Genomic DNA, 18,055 nt, shown 5'->3' with positions numbered 1-18,055 from the left:
ATATTGCTGCATTCGCATTCAAATGAAGTATCTGTCATGCCTATGTATGATTATGTATTTGACTGCATTGCTTTTCTGATGAAATATTTTTGTGAATATATGTATATTACGACGCCTACAGTTTTATAAGAGCTCATTTAGGATGAGCATTTACTGTTAGAGGCTATAAATAAAGTATATGTCATGACATAACAAAGTTATGAAAAATGGGTATAGGAGGACAGTAAAATGAAAATTTAACAGATGCATATAGAAATGAGAAAGAAATGTGAGTGTAATGTGAAAAAATAAATGAGTACATGCAAGTTGAATAATGATTATATTATGTGGGTATGATGATGTGATAATGAAATGCAGGCGAACTGACCAGTACACTACAATAAAATATTACACACGATGACTGAGACTTCCCTTTTCCTTTATATGAACCGTGAAACATTTGATTGTTTGTCCTTTATTTCTGGCCTATATGCATTCTTCTTCTTACATTGTGTGTATGTTTGTCATGTATGTATTTTTATTATCACTTTCCTGTGTTTGCATGTTAGTTATTAGATCTGAATAACTAAACATCTTCTGTAACATAAGATGTATTAATGTGTGCACACTGGGTTTTCCTGTACATTTTTATGGCCACTCGTCACAATAAGAAGGTAGTGATATTTTGTAGTTGCTCCGCTTCTTAACTTTACTTTGTGCCTGGCTCAAAATATTGTATAGTTCTTTCGGGACCGTAGATATTTTATGATCATACTGACAATTGTGATCGACAAATACAATGTTTTAAACATAAGCTTCATCTTACACCTTCACGTAATGCTGATTTACTATTTCAAATATCTGGTAGGATTAAGGTACTTTTTTTTAGAGAGACAATACTGCAAGTGCAGTTCAGATTTTTGTAATGTATAATCACTAATTCATTGTAGTTGCTAGGTATTTAAACAAGTTTTGCACGGACTTAAAGGAAATAGTAGTTGACTGCACCAGTTACTTATTTGTTCATACTATGTAGGCCATAGAAAATGTGACACCTCCGACTGTGTAAAAATTCTTTGTGAAACCATAGACTCTTCATATCTCTGTAACATGTTTTGATTACAAAAACAAAGAGTGTAAGAGATGATTTGCTTGTGTGTGATATTCTGTGTAATGGAGGAGGCACAATAATTGTAAGCAGACAAACAAAAATACCGTCATTAACATATAGCATTTAAAAACATTCCATGCTTCATTTTGTCCATTCTCTCGATTGAAGGATAACCTCAAAAAGGCAACTACAATGCAACAGAGTCAGAAAATCGCACATGCAAATATCACAAAAAATATTTCTGTACACAAATGCACCTGAAAATAATAATAAAATCTCGACACGCATTGTGTTGAGCATAAAAAAGTAAGTAACAGATATTTATTGGGACCTAAAAGAGGAAGCAGACAACAAATGTGATTGAGATGAAGTCCACACGAAATGTACCTACGGCTTGTCTAGAATGAAACATTGGAAGAAGCCCGCTATTGCACTGAAAAAGTTAGAAAAGAAATTTTCCGGTCGCGAGAAAATTAAGTATGTAAGTGCAGCTTACAAACATAGATGCAGATATGCAGCAGTGCACTATTATAAATGATTTTATACGTAAGCTGTCTACGACTGCATGCTATTTGGGGGAAGAGGATTGGAGGTGACTTAGATTTTAAATTCTGTTGGACATAAAAGCTGTGGTACATTAAATGAATTTGCAACTGTGAAAAAGGACAGCCATCAGCTGTAGAAGAGAATGATGGCAATGAAAATTTTTGCCGGACCGGGACTCAAACCCGGAGTTCCCGCTTATCGAGAGCTGTCGCGTTACTACACACATCAAAAACGGGTCTGCATCACCCCAGTTCCCAGAACTCCAGAACATAGACGTTGACTGTGGATACTGTATCACAGACACAGTCCCCTTGGCTGTTCAGAGATGCCACTAAACCCGCCCAAAGATGTAAACAACCATGCATGAGCAGCGATCTTAGACGGAGGGGGTCCGACAGACGATTAGTTCCAGTCTTTCCACCAGGATGGAGGTACACGGCTCGTGTTGTCTGTAGTTCAACCATGCCTAGACGGTCAATACCGAGGTTCGATCGCGTCCGCATTGTTACTTTGTGCCAGGAAGGGCTCTCAACAAGAGAAGTGTCCAGGCGTCTCGGAGTGAGCAAAAGCGATGTTGTTCGGACATGGAGGAGATACAGAGGGAGTGGAACTGTTGATGACATGTCTCGCTCAGGCCACCCAAGGGCTACTACTGCAGTGGATGACCGCTACCTACGGATTATGGCTAGGAGGAACCCTGACAGCAACGCCACCATGTTAAATAACGCTATTCGTGCAGCCACAGGACGTCGTGTTACAACAAACTGTGCGCAATAGGGTGCATGATGCGCAAATTCACTCCCGACGTCCATTGCAAGGTCCACTTTGCAACCACGACACCATGCAGCGCGGTACAGATGAGCCCAACAACATGCCGAATGGACCACTCAGGATTGGCATCACGTTCTCTTCACCGATGATTGTCGCATATGACTTCAACCAGACAATCATCAGGCCCGTGTTTGGATGCAACCCGGTCAGGCTGAATGACTTAGACACACTGTCCAGGAAGCGTAGCAATGTGGAGGATCCCTGATATTTTGGGGTGGCATTATGTGGGGCCGACGTAAGCCGCTGGTTGTCATGGAAGGCGCCGTAGCGGCTATACGATACCCTGAATGCCATCCTCCGACCAATAGTGCAATCGTATCGGCAGCATATTGGCGAGGCATTCGTCTTCATGGACGACAATTGGCGCCCCCAACGTGCACGTCTTGTGAATGACTTCCTTCAGGATAACGACATTGCTCGACTAGAGTGGCCAGCATGTTCTCCAGACATGAACCTTATCGAACATGCCTGGGATAGAATGAAAAGGGCTGTTTATGGACGACGAACCCACCAGCCATTCTGAGGGATCTACGACGAGTCGCCATTGAGGAACTTGTGGATAGTATGCCACGACGAATACAGACATTCATCAATGCAAGAGGACGTGCTACTGGGTATTAGAGGTACTGGTGTTGTAAGGGGTCCGTAGGCCCTTACTATAAGTTTTGCGACAGCACAGGTCGACAGGACAAACAATCGATAGTGTGTGTCGGGTTGCGAGAGCGAGAGCGAGTGTTGAGATAGTAGAGTGTGGTACGCGCTGTGGGCCGAGCCAAGTGGAGGTCTGTTGCTGGAATGCAACACCGTACCGACAAAGGGAGTGGCCATCGCCGTGGTTTAACCCCTTTGTGTTAGGAATATTCGGGAAAGTGAAAAAGTATAATTACTAGTGTGACTCAGTGATATTTTTGTGCCGATATTGTAATTACGCGTCTACCGCGCCGGCATCATTTGGATTGCAGTGTTGGATTGCAGTGTTGGATACAGTGATTAAAATTTGCGTGTGACGATAATGAATAACAAAGAGGCCTGTGCTGAGATTAGCCGTTATTAATTTTGTACGACGAAGGCAGTGGCTGTCTCCTTACTTTGTGTTTTTGGTGATAAATATAGGTTGTTGATTAATGAAGCTGTGTTGTTGTTCTTCTTGGCACCAGACATATCATTATTACAGCATTTGAGAGGGACAAAATGGAATGTAACATCTCCGTAGCAGTCCAATCCGATTGCCAGCCCCATTAGGTACAGGGTCACATTAATTAATATCTATTTGGGCTGCTATCAGATCTCGATCGAGCGGGATAAGTCAGTAGAATAAACCGGAGTGTTACACCCTTGGCTTACCGTGAAAGGACAAGTGCAATTTTCGGACGAATCATAAAGAACAATAGGTAATTTTATCTTATTTAACGCGAAGAAAATATTTTTCAATGTTGGATCGAGACAGAGCATAAACTTTAAAATCGCGACAAGAAACAGTGCATTTTTTTTTTAACAATACGAAGTAATAATATCTGACGATTGTGACTAAACTGTTTTTTTCTTGCCATATTAGACGAGGGTAACAGTGTCGATAAACTGTGTTATAATGTGCAAATGCGTAAATCCGCGCGAAAAACTGTGAAAAGTGAACACCAAAGAAAGACACGTGTGAACATTATTACGACCAAAACGAGCCAAGAATTCGTCACGAAAGTTTTAAAGAAGTGTTTAATGATAATATTTTGACTGGAATTGCTTTTTAAATAGTGAAAATCGGACAGCTTCTTGTGGACCCATAAACTGTTATCTGGACGACAATTCGTGTGGCGACGCAATTGTTGAGTGACGTCACACAGACCCTTGTAGCAGCTGCGCCAAAGAGCTTCAATCTGCGATGTGATTTCACACGTCATCCCAACTACCTGTGCAAAGAGTAGTTCAAGCACAGACGCACTACACCGAGCGCCGTCCCGACATCTAGCAGCCGAACTACAAAACTACGCCCGCCTGCAGCGCCACGGAGCGGCCGGCTGAGAACTACAACATCGCACCACAGCGAGACCTCACGCGGTTCCGGCGGCAGTACAGCGCCACGCCCACTCAAACGTCAAAACATCGCGACTAGTGGTAACGTCGGTTGGTGAGTGGAGACGACTGGTTGACATAACATTAAATTGCAATGTGCAGTTTTCGCGGTAAATAAACGTTTGTAAACTGAATTGCGTGTTAGGAAAAGTGCCCAATTGCAGTAATTTCCGAAAAGTTTGCGAAAAATACTCTGAAATTGAGCATACTTATTTATGCATACTGCGCTGTCTAAATGATAATTATACAGATATGCTTATTGTTTTTGTGGGATTTTATATGTATAGATTTTATGAATAGTATGATTTATCTTATTTAAAACATTTTACATAAGCTGTGTACGTGAAAATTGATATTTGAAGTGATTAGGTTTCGAGAGTTGTTATGTTCAATGCTCTTGCATATTGTATCAATTTAGGGATTAATCGAAAAATACTTCAGGTATGATTAGTTTCATGGTAATTAGGAGTGTTTTGGGTTACTAGAGGTTATTCTATATTACTTACCTGTGCATTAAAAATAAACAAACATGTCTACTGAAGATAAGCAGGTTTGTGAGGCAGTAGTTGAAAGGAAAGGGATTGGACAGGAAGACCGAGACGATTCAGGTATCAGTGATTATGGAGTGTCATTAGATAGCCCAGTAGTACATTCAACTAGTTATCCCGAGACACCGGGACAAACGACGAGAGATAAGTCAATTTCAGGAGATGCAGATAAGTGGTCAATGTTGGTAAACTTGATAAAAGAAACAAGAGAATCACTAAAGGAAGATTTACGAGAAAGGGAAGAAATATTCCACAAATCAGTAGAGAAAAGCTTACAAGAAAACAACGCATCACTAAAGGAAGATTTACGAAAATCATTAAGGGAAGATTTACAAGAAACTATAGCACAAGAGATCAAAACATCGCAGATGAAGATGGAATGTAGTCTGAAGAAGGAAATGAAGGCGTTACAAGAACGACTGAAGAAACAAAAAAGATGGAAGACGATATTGAAGAAACGAAAGCCGAATTGGGAGAAAGAGTCAACGAAGAGGAAACAAATTGCAATCATCGAATCGCCGAGGTGACGCAAATGCAGAAACAATGTAATGATGCGGTTAAGGGGATAGGAGATAGGCAAAACCAACTGGCTGTCAATCTGAGAAATGCTATAGCTGTGCAACGAGAAGAGGATAACAAGAAGGTTGCAATGGAGGTCAGGCAATTACAACAGGGAGAGCAGCAATTGGAGAGCAAGACAGAAGAAATTGATAAACGAATTAGCAATGCCACTTTAACCGTTGGGGAAGGTAGAGTAGTTACCTTGATGAGCAGTGATAATCGGTACGTCCAAAATAATACAGGGCAGAAATTTAGACCAAAAGGAGGGTTGCACCCAATGATATTTATGAAGTGGTTAAAAGGAGTTTTCCCAGCACATCTTAAAGACTCAGACAAGATTCAATTTGCAATAGATAGAATGGAAGGTGAGGCCTTCACTTGGGGAGTCAGGAAGAAGGAAGGGACTACTAGTTATGATCAGTTTGAAGAGGAATTCTTGAAGAAATACTGGTCCAGAAGTCATCAGTGTGCAGCAATTGAGGACCTACTCCACCACAAGTCACTTAATACGTGGAGAGGAACGTTGAGAGAGTTTGCTGAACATTTGTGGGAATTGAACGAGACCTTGGAACAACCCCTGAGTGATGACGTAATGATATCAGCAATAAAAAGAAGAATGAGCCGGAGAATGCAGGAAACTGTATCCGGGAGCCTAATTAAAGATAGGGAGGCCCTGATGGAAATACTGGAACAGTTGGAATCTGTTCGATCACAGGAACACAATCAAGCTAATGATCAGAACCAAGATGGACATAATTACCATCGGATTCATTTTAATGGCCCAACAAATTACAGAGGTAGAGGTGGGGGGTAATGGACGTAGGAACCATGGCAATGGTCAACAGTTTCACCACAATCATGGGAGAGATGATGATGATCATAATGACAGGAATTATGAGAGAAGAGGTGATAGACAAAGGGATCAAGAGGTACGAATTGAAGAGAGTTAGGTGTAGGGAGCTAGCAACTCTTTTGCTGGTATACCAAGTGGCGACTGGTACACTCCCAGCTGGGTGAGACTTTATTTCTAATTTCAAGTGTCACTCCTCTACCATCTTTCTCTATCCTTAGGTTAAGAAAGTTAGTGAGTAGTAGTTAGGATTGGTAGTGGTCATCCAAATAATTCAGTCAGGAACCATGTAGTAAAATTGTAGTAGTTGCTGTTGATGTAGAGTGTGAGATGTCAGAGAATCAATAACTTAAAAAAAAAGCTCAGTTTAGTGTGAGTAAATAACCAAAATTAATAATGCCAGAAGGAATAAAATGAGAACCATATCAGAAAGCGAATGTTTACATAATGTCGTGGTAAGCTAATTGGTTAAACAAGAATTTGGGTAATCTTATAGAGTTGTTTTATGAGGCATGAAAAGGTCAAACTGTTGTAAGAAAATTGAAGTAATGTATCAGCTTGTAAGTAGATGAACATATAAGGAAACAAATACACAAGGAGATAGTTGTTCGAATAAATGATGTGAAATATGATGAATGGAGAGGCTAAGGAGCCTGAAGTAGTATTTTTATGTGGTTATTGCAGCGAATATGGAGAGTTGATGTAGGTTGAAGATATATATGCAGTTGAAGTTGCTGTTAAGTTGAGGGAGTTATGTCGTAATGATGTGTATTGAGTATGAGATATTTGAAGTATTGAATTATATGGAGAATTGATGTAGGTTGAAGATATATATTTACTTACAGTCGAAGTTGATGTTAAGTTATGTGTAATGAAGAATATGGAGTAAGAGATGTTTGAAATATTGAAGTATGTCATTTAGCACATGAGCAACATCTGTTTGCAAGTTATTTGTAGGTATACATGTTTATCTGAAGTATGCTGATAAAACATAGTGTAACTAATGAATTATTAGTAATTCATGTATCCAATTAGCTATCAGAGTCAATTATGGTTATACGTAGGTCAGGCTTTAGAAGCAGGATTCTGGCACTGAGTAATGAATGACAAATATCCATATAGTGGATTTGAATTAATGTGGATATAACAGGAAATATTGTACCTCTCATCTAAGTAATGTTTGGCAAAATGAAATGATCAGTAGTTTAAAATTTTTCATTGGGTGACCACATTAGTTGTAGTGTTGCAAATAATTATGTAAGACATGCTTAGCGGTACAATGTAGCATTTAAATTTATGGAATCTGTAATGAATAAGTTGTGAATTTCTTCCTTAACTTTTATGTGTGTTGATCAAGTGAGTTATGGATTAGAGTGATAGTAGTATGGACAGCACAAACCCCGCTGAAAGGACGGCATACCAAAGGGGTAGCTGGCATTCAATGTATAAATGTCATATTTTGTCTCAATTTCAATTTGCTTGTGTTAAAGATTTAAATAAGTTGTGATTTTTTCTTCCTTAACTTTTATAAGTGTTGGCCAAGTGAGTTATAAATTAGAGTGATAGTAGTATGGACGGCATGAACCCCACTGAAAGGACGGCATACCAATGGGGTAGCTGGCATTCAACTAGTTTCTTTTCTTGTCTCTGCTATAGCAAGTTATAACAGATATGTAGTTAATGACTCGTACAAACCCATGAAAGTGAAGAGTTTTTGGAAATTTTTGGTAAGATAAGTTTATAAAAAAATATTTACCATGCTATGTTAAGTAAGTAGGATTGATGTTGTGTGTTATTTGGACAATGCCATATTTTTGAGATGTAATAACTTTTTGTAGAATATTATTGTAGAGGCAGCCCACTACCGGAGTCAAGGATTTTCTTGGTGATTGTAATTTCATTACTTATTTGCACTGTGTGTTTTGTTCATATGTAGTGATGTCTAATTCCCTAGCCGATTCTTTTACGCCTGTGGCTTCAAAGAAGTTTTCGAGGGCGGGGATGTAAGGGGTCCGTAGGCCCTTACTATAAGTTTTGCAACAGCACAGGTCGACAGGACAAACAATCGATAGTGTGTGTCGGGTTGCGAGAGTGAGAGCGAGTGTTGAGATAGTAGAGTGTGGTACGCGCTGTGGGCTGAGCCGGGTGGAGGTCTGTTGCTGGAATGCAACACCGTACCGACAAAGGGAGTGGCCATCGCCGTGGTTTAACCCCTTTGTGTTAGGAATATTCGGGAAAGTGAAAAAGTATAATTACTAGTGTGACTCAGTGATATTTTTGTACCGATATTGTAATTACGCGTCTACCGCGCCGGCATCATTTGGATTGCAGTTTTGGATACAGTGATTAAAATTTGCGTGTGACGATAATGAATAACAAAGAGGCCTGTGCTGAGATTAGCCGTTATTAATTTTGTACGACGAAGGCAGTGGCTGTCTCCTTACTTTGTGTTTTTGGTGATAAATATAGGTTGTTGATTAATGAAGCTGTGTTGTTGTTCTTCTTGGCACCAGACATATCATTATTACAGCATTTGAGAGGGACAAAATGGAATGTAACATCTCCGTAGCAGTCCAATCCGATTGCCAGCCCCATTAGGTACAGGGTCACATTAATTAATATCTATTTGGGCTGCTATCAGATCTCGATCGAGCGGGATAAGTCAGTAGAATAAACCGGAGTGTTACAGTGTGTACACCTATCTGGACCACCACCTCTGAAGGTCTCGCTGTTTGTTGGTAAAACAATCAATGTATTGTTTTCATGAGCAATAAAAATGGTGGAAATGATGTTTATGTTGATGTCTGTTCCAATTTTCTATACAGGTTCCGGAACTTTCGGAACCGATGTGATGCCAATATTTTTTTGATGTGTGTATCTACCTCTACATCTACATGATTACTCTGCAATTCACATTTAAGTGCTTGGCAGAGGGTTCATCGAACCACAATCATACTCACTCTCTACCATTCCATTCCCGAACCGCGCGCGGGAAAAACGAACACCTAAACCTTTTTGTTCGAGCTCTGATTCCTCTTATTTTATTTTGATAATCATTCCTACCTATGTATGTTGGGCTCAACAAAATATTTTCGCATTCGGAAGGGAAAGTTGGTGACTGAAATTTCGTAAATATATCTCGCCGCAACGAAAAACGTCTTTGCTTTAATGACTTCCATCCCAACTCGCGTATCATATCTGCCACACTCTCTCCCCTATTACGTGGTAATACAAAACGAGCTGCCCTTTTTTGCACCCTTTCGATGTCCTCCGTCAATCCCACCTGGTAAGGATCCCACAGCGCGCAGCAATATTCTAACAGAGGACGAACGAGTGTAGTGTAAGCTGTCCCTTTAGTCGACTTGTTGCATCTTCGAAGTGTCCTGCCAATGAAACGCAACCTTTGGCTCGCCTTCCCCACAATATCATCTATGTGGTCTTTCCAACTGGAGTTTTTCGTAATTTTAACACCCGGGTACTTAGTTCAATTGACAGCCTTGAGAATTGTACTATTTATCGAGTGATCGAATTCCAACGGATTTCTTTTGGAACTCATGTGGATCACCTCACACTTTTCGTTATTTAGTGTCAACTGCCACCTGCCACACCATACAGCAATCTTTTCTAAATCGCTTTGCAACTGATACTGGTCTTCGGATGACCTTACTAGACGGCAAATTACAGCATCATCTGCGAACAACCTAAGAGAACTGCTCAGATTGTCACCCAGGCCATTTATATAGATCAGGAACAGCAGAGGTCCCAGGACGCTTCCCTGGGGAACACCTGATATCACTTCAATTTTACTCGATGATTTCCCGTCTATTACTACAAACTGCGACCTTCCTGACAGGAAATCATGAATCAAGTCGCACAACTGAGACGATACCCCATAGGCCCGCAGCTTGATTAGAAGTTGCTTGTGAGGAACGGTGTCAAAAGCTTTCCGGAAATCTAGAAATACGGAATCAACTTGAGATCCCCTGTCGATAGCGGCCATTACTTCATGGGAATAAAGAGCTAGCTGCGTTGCACAAGAACGATGTTTTCTGAAACCATGCTGATTACGTATCAATAGATCGTTCCCTTCGAGGTGATTCATAATGTGTGAATACAATATATGCTCCAAAACCCTACTGCAAACCGACGCCAATGATATAGGTGTATATTATTGTACACGTCAGATGCCGTACTTCGAAAGTCGCTTTCCCGGTATCGGTATGTATTTCATAATGGCTGTAGTCGCTGCAGTGCCAGTTTCTTTGGACATGCATGCATGTCCAAAGGAACTTCGCATCGCAATCAGAATAACACGGTTACTGCAATATTGTCATTATCTTCCGATACCGAGCAAGCGACTTTGATACATAACACGTAAACTGAAGGTGAAGAGGGGAGAAAGGAAAGGAACGGAACTATTCATCTCAGCTGTGTTGGGATTTTATGCAGCATCAGCGGCGACGAATGAAAACGCGTGCCGGACCGGGGTTCGTACTTGGGATCTCCTATTTACAAGGCAGTTTCGTTAACCCCTGCGACACCGGGACATAATGTTTATCACAGTTGCGCGGAAAATTTCGGTACGCCTCCAGGCCGATCCACATTCTTAACTAGCGCCACATATCCGCAGTCCCTCTCCATGTGCGAAAGGACAGACACGATGCGTTCTCGTCATTGATTGGGCTCGATAGGCCACCTTCACTGCCGACACCCAATAACGTTGGACCTCCTGCAGGAATCTTATAGTGGTGAGCGTGGAGGCCATTGACGGGGGTTGAGGAAAGTTGACGCTAGGTTGGAATGTGGGTTGTGTTCCAAAAATGAACAGCATTGAGACAGAAGTGATGACACTTTCTGCAGGACCTGACCATCATTTTGCAGGACAGCGAGTGAAATTCTGTTGTCACGAAATGTTCTAAATGCCGTGAACACATAGAAACACGGAAAGTGCCAAAATGTAAATAAAAATGACCAAAATCATCACACTCGCATTTTCTTCCACTGTGTATAAGCGGTTGTTCCCTATTCTTACGTGATCGTCTGTATGTTGTTCTAAAGCTTCACGTTACTTTGTACGTGAAGAACAAACTAGAAAAATTTTATCTTAGTTTCTACTAATGTTGCTCGAAATGATAGTTGTTCGTTCTTGTTCTTCATAGGTTGGGATAGCAAGATATTGTTGATTAGTCAGTAGGGAGTGTTGGGGTTAATATTCGAGGACTGGGAAGGTGAAGCAGTGTCAAGTTCATTCTGCAGGGAATGCTGAACACTCTTCTCTCTCCGGTGCCACAGTGAAGTTCTGGAACAGTGGGGGTCCTGGGTAGGGGGGTGTCTTGTCTTTGGGGTATGTCATCTTTTCTTCTCAACTCCAACACTCTGAATCTTCTATTTAATTTCTTACTTCTCATCAGAGTACCAAGCTCTCCTTCCCTCTGTCCACATGCATATGCCTCTATTGCTGAGATCCTTGTAGCTTACCGTGTCAACACTTGCCATTGTTGACAAAAGCCTGTTTCACAGTAGGATCTGGGAAACAAGCTAGTATTTCTGCACTCTTGAAGATACTTGGTCAGGCATGTCATCTTAGAAAGCAGTCTGCGTACTGCACACTTCAAGATTCTCTACGAAGCAGTCTGCATACTGCAAATATCAAGACTATTTACATTTATGTAAAGTACAGACATTATTGCATTTACGCTTTGGAATTTTTACTAGCTTTGAAATTCTAAGTTACATTTTAGCTCATATAGTTAAGAAAGAACTTGTTCTTTCCTTCTGCTATTGAGTAATAATTTTGTATTATGCTTCATATTAATTTACATACTTAATCAAATAGTGGATTTATTTCATACCACAAGTAAAATTCTTGTCCCTCCATGTGTCAGAAAAGGTTTTGTTCAACTTTCAGTTTCACAAATCCTCTTGAGTGTGTTGAAACATAACAGAGCCACTTAAAACATGCATTCTCCAGATGAATTCAGAATTACACATGCATAGAAAAAATTTGTAACTCATCTAGAAAAAATTATAGCTGCAAAAATAACTGCTTGATTTCATTTACTTCAAAGTGTAGAAGCTCTATACATGAAGGGAGACTCAAGTACTTAACGAGATATGTAAATGCATTCTTGCAATTATGTATTCGAGAAATTATACTCAAATAGTATCGCAAATATGACCCAACATAGAATTGTACTTGTCGTTCTGGAGTAAACATACGTTTATATATGTATTTTCAGTTTTTATATGTTAATTTTAATTGTTAGTTAATCAAAAAATGATCCTAAACAATGCCGCAGATTGTTCGGAATTTATACATAGGGGTAGACATATTGGCATAGGGGGGTCAGTACTTTGTGTGTATTTGGACAGAAAGTATGTTGCTTGTTGAGCATGTTTCATTTCATTATTGTAAGTATGTTACAACTTATTTTAGATTTGTCAAGATGGTTTTATTTACTTTGAGATGATAATAAATATTCAGCTGAAACATTATACTAGATTAAAAATTCATTTAACTTTATGGTTAAATCCTACAGTCGCTGTTTTCTGCTGCGACAGATCACCAGCAATGGTGAGTACTTTAACTTAAATCAAAATTAATTCATAGTAATGTTTTAGAGATGTGATAGGAATGGAATGTGTGTCAGTGAAGAATGTGCAGGACAATTGTCTGACTCGTACCACTTCCTCTTGCGATTCTGTAGGAACTAATGTGCAGATCAACTGCAAACAGTAGCAAGAATATTAATTGCCCCATCTTCTGTCCTAATTTGTTTATTTCCATTACAATGTTTAGGTGTTATGCTACCACTTTTAGTAACTCATTGAAGATTATAAATAATTGCCAAGATGGTCAATATCTATTGGGATATCTTGCCTCGTACACTGTACAAGAATTAACTACAGTCTTAAGAAACTCTTTGTACATCATGAGTGTGTCTGCTTTTTAGGCATTAGTAAATCCCGTCAACCACTCATGACCTACTGCTTGGACTGTCCCATATTAACTGATTAGCAAGTCTTTATGCACTCAAGAAACATACAAGCACACTGTAAGCAAACATAAGAACATTCTACGTAGCAACTATGCAGGTTCAGTGGCACAGACAAGTGTCAGTGTGGAAACTGTGTACAATATTATAATGCATAAATGACTCATACTAGATTCCTGCAACAAACACCACTGACATTCTGAGGTATACCACTTTTAGTTTCTTAATGTCAATAGGCATTGTTCCATTTAAAAAATTGTATGTTTGCACAAACAATACACTTTCTAAGTATTATTTATGATCTGTTTCTTGGTTAACAATATGAGCTCCTGACTACCAATTCATTTTGTGAAAACCACACCTGTTCCCATTTCCACAAGATTTGCCGTGAGCGTTTTAGATGATTCACCCTGCCTTTACTTGCAGAATCTCTTCTACTTCTTTACAGTAATTTCGTTTTTATATCCAGTTTAGCATCCTGATATTAGGCTCATTATTTCCACCTATATCCATTCTGCAGCATTGGAAGTGCAGCTGGCACATCATCAGGTTCCAACTTGTGTTTCAGAGGAAGATTCAATAGTTTGCTTGTCAAATGCTATTCATAAACCATGCAAAAGCATTAGCAAGTTAAAGTGAATCATTATGTTTATAAGCTTTTTCATAATTTTTGTTTGGTGTAATTGTTCTTAGGATATATATGATGCTTAACTCCTAATATTTATGATGTCTGCAGTGGTTAGTACAAATTGTGATCAGACCATTGTTTTTCACGGAAAACATTTAAAACCACACTCTCAGAATCTCTCAAAATACTGCTAATTGTAGCATGACTCTGCACTAAAATATCATTTGCCAGTAAGCACTCAAACTCACGTAAAGAATCTTCGAGGTACTCGAAAACCCAACATCAACACAGTGGGTTATGGCTGTGGAATTCAGTGGAATGCTCAGCTGCTACATCAGCATTGCATCTTGCCATCATCGAGGTGCTGTAATAGGTGTTGCTAGTTCATCTTACTATTCGTGCATGCTACCCATTTTTATTATTGATGCTGCTTGTCTTCCATTTATTACAGTCTGAGTATTTGCTTCATGCAGATACCAGTACTCTTTTAACCCTCCATTGCTTGTATGGGTGACACTTGTCCCACATGATTTTCCCATCTACGTTTTGTCTCAAGTGAATGGAGTTCATGCCATTAACACTCTATCTGTAAGCTTCAGCCATCATTGGCTTTCAGTTACATTGGGTTGAACTGTTTGTGAAACATTATTATAGTTTGGAGGACACTTGTCATCTGCACAAGTACAAGTGCTACAATCTGAAACAAAGTGTACATTACTTCACTGGTTTCCTACATTCGCTTGAACTTTTATGTACATTACTTTAGGTATATCAAAACTAATTACAGTTAATTTGCTTTTACATAGAATACTTACCTATGAGAAATAATGCTCTCTGCACCTCTAGTTTGTGGAATAAACATCTTAGATAAAAGAAAACTAGGACAGAGTTTAGCAGCAATCTTAATGTCTGACAGGAATAGTTCCATGAGCTGAGTGATGAAGTTCCTGACAATGAAGAGAACGAGAATTTTGTACATTAAATTGGTCATATTTGAGCAATGGGACAAGAAGTATCAGAAAATCATGAATATCACAGGCAAAAGTAAATCAAGAGGGCATATTTCTTTTACGAAAAATTGGAATGGCTAACTGGAAGAAAACTAAATATTCTACAAATATTATAAAAAGATCTTAGAATTATATTACACATTTATCAGGATCCAGAAATGAAGCCCATATACGAGGGTGGTCCCATAAGTACCTGGACTGACTGAGAGATGGCAGTTGTTGTTGAAAAATACCTCTGAATTAGAAAGAATATGATCTATGAAGCATATGTTTCAAGTCTGAAGACGCCACATTGTTTAGTATTTGTTTGGCAGCCACCAGTAGTGAATGTTGTGTGAACTTGTTAAAATGGAGAAAATTGGTCATTGTTACCTGATGCAATATATTATTTGAAATGCTTCAGTGCAACCAATATTAAAGCTTCTACTTTGAGAGAGTCTGCTCCTTTGTTGACAACAGTAAAATATTGGGTGCCTGAGTTTAAGCAAGGCCATATGAGCTGCCAAGATGAGCATCACAGTGGTTGACCAAATGAGGTAATGACTCCAGAAATGGTGAAAAAAATCCACAAAGCAGTACTGGATGATCATCTACTGTAAGTGCATTTCAGAATGTGTGGTACATCACATATTGTCTGAAAACTAGGACATGAGAAAACTGCGTGCAAGGTTTATGCTGTGTTTGCCCACACTCAAGGAGAAACAATGTCATAAAGATGTTTCAGTTGAGTGTTTAGAGAAGTTTCAGAATAAAAACCTGATTTTTTGCACCTTTTCATAACCATGGATGAAATATGGGTCCACCACTTCGCTCCTGAGACAAAAAAGAATCAAAGCAATGGTCACAAATCGGAGAACAGACTCCAAAGAAGGCAAAGACTGTTTCATCTGCAGGCAAGGTCATGGCGTCAGTTTTTTCGGAATGCACTTGGGATAGTTTTCATTGACTACATTGAAAAAGGAGAAACTATCAGTGGCGAGTATTATGCAAACTTACTGCAACATTTGGGCAAAGACGGCCACATCTGGCCAAGAAGAAAGTGTTGTTTCTTCAGGACAAAGCACCAGCTCACACGTCCCTCATTGCAATGGCCAAAATTAATGAATTAAAGTTTCACTTGCTACCTCATGCACTCTATTTACCAGATTTAGCTGCATTGGATAATTTTCTGTTCTCAAACTTGAAAAAAAAAGACTTGGTGGTCGAAAATTTTCTACAAATGAAGACATGATGTTGGCAGTTAATGGCTATTTTGAGGAGTTAGGCAGTTCTCATTATAAAAAGGGTATCGAACATCTTTTAAAGAGATGCCTACAAGATGGGCAACTACAAACCCCACACATTGTTCTAACCACTTTCTTTTGAGCAATGAATACTTTTTGTCTAAATGTTGAGTTACCCCAAAATATTATGCTGTGTGACTTTAGAGAGTGAATGTATGCAAAGTATGTTAACTTACTAACTTCTATATCCTCAAAATTGGCAATTATTCTGAGTGCAAAAGTTGCTGAATCTATTCACTTTAGAAGATCCAAAATACGAATTTTCCAATTAAGATTCTCATCTATATGTACACTCAATCTTATTGTGCTCTACCCTGTCTACTGACTTCTGTTGATGTGTTATATTTATTGAAGGAACTGTACTTTTTGCAGCAGAAAATTGGATGTACTGTGTTTCTTCAAAGTTTAGAGCAAGCCCATTTGCAGAAAACCAATTAATGACTTTTCCAAAGACCTTATTTGTATCATTTCCAATTGGACTTTCTTCTACTGGATTAATAATGATGCTTGTATCATCAGCAAACAGTGTCAGTTCAGCTTCCTGTTTCAGATAAGAAGGGAGGTTGTTCACATATATCAAGAACCGAAGGGGACCGATGATTGAATCCTGTTGAACACCTGATGTAATTTAACACTAGTTAGATGAAGTGGTAAACTTATTTCAGTGACTTGACCCATATAAGGAAACTTTTTGGTTCCTGTTCTATAGGTGACTTAAACCACTCATATGCTATTCCATTTATACCATAGAATTGTAATTCCTATAACATAATGCTTTGGACAAGTCACAGAAAATTCCTATTGGTGACGTTTTACTATTTAAGGACTCTATAATGTGGACAGTGAAATTGTATATTGCTGTCTCAGTGGAACAGCGTTTTTGAAATCCGAGCTGTGATTTACTAAGTATCCCATTACTGTTGAGATGGCTAACCATTATTGAGTACCTTATTTTCTCAAGGATTTTTGAAAATGCTGTAAGCAAGGATACTGGCCGATGATAATTGACATTTGAGGTGTCCCCTTTTTGTAGAGAGGCCTGACAATGGCATATTTTAACCTGTCTGTGTTGCATACGCATGTGTGACTTCTTTTATTTTTTGGAGAAGGCTTTGACCAAAAACTCAGTGTTAAACAATCTATTTCATGTGCCTGTCTGTAACTCTTTACAGTGAGTAGCAATCTACCCTTTTCATAACTGTTAATAAATGAAAGTTGTTAATACTCATTTCTGTCTTCTAGAGGATAGAAACTTTCATTTCTGCTAAAACTTCCTGTTTAGCACAAGCTTTTGCGTATGCAGTACATAATACAGGTGCTTAATTTTTTCTCCTTTCCAGCTATGATGTATGTAAATTGGCTGTCAAAGTTGACTAGTAGATTTTTAAAACCAATCATTCTTGTACAAGGTATGAAACAATGCTAATTCTAGTTGTTGCATGCAATTATATTCATAACGCTGACTGCATCACAGCATTTAATTGTACTAATGAATGCCTGGTTACATTATAATGCTTTTACATGCATGGTAATTCTTACAGCTGTTGTATTGCTTTATGTGCAATACTTCTTGTTTTAACTCTTCAAATAGTTCAGCACTGTTCGTGGAACAGATATGCACTCTGTCACCATCAGCCATAGTCAAC

Source organism: Schistocerca serialis, chromosome 3 (assembly GCF_023864345.2).
Source record: "Schistocerca serialis cubense isolate TAMUIC-IGC-003099 chromosome 3, iqSchSeri2.2, whole genome shotgun sequence".
NCBI classification, from domain to species: domain Eukaryota; kingdom Metazoa; phylum Arthropoda; class Insecta; order Orthoptera; family Acrididae; genus Schistocerca; species Schistocerca serialis.
The sequence above is the reverse complement of the archived record's forward strand: the minus strand, read 5'-3'. Positions refer to the sequence as shown.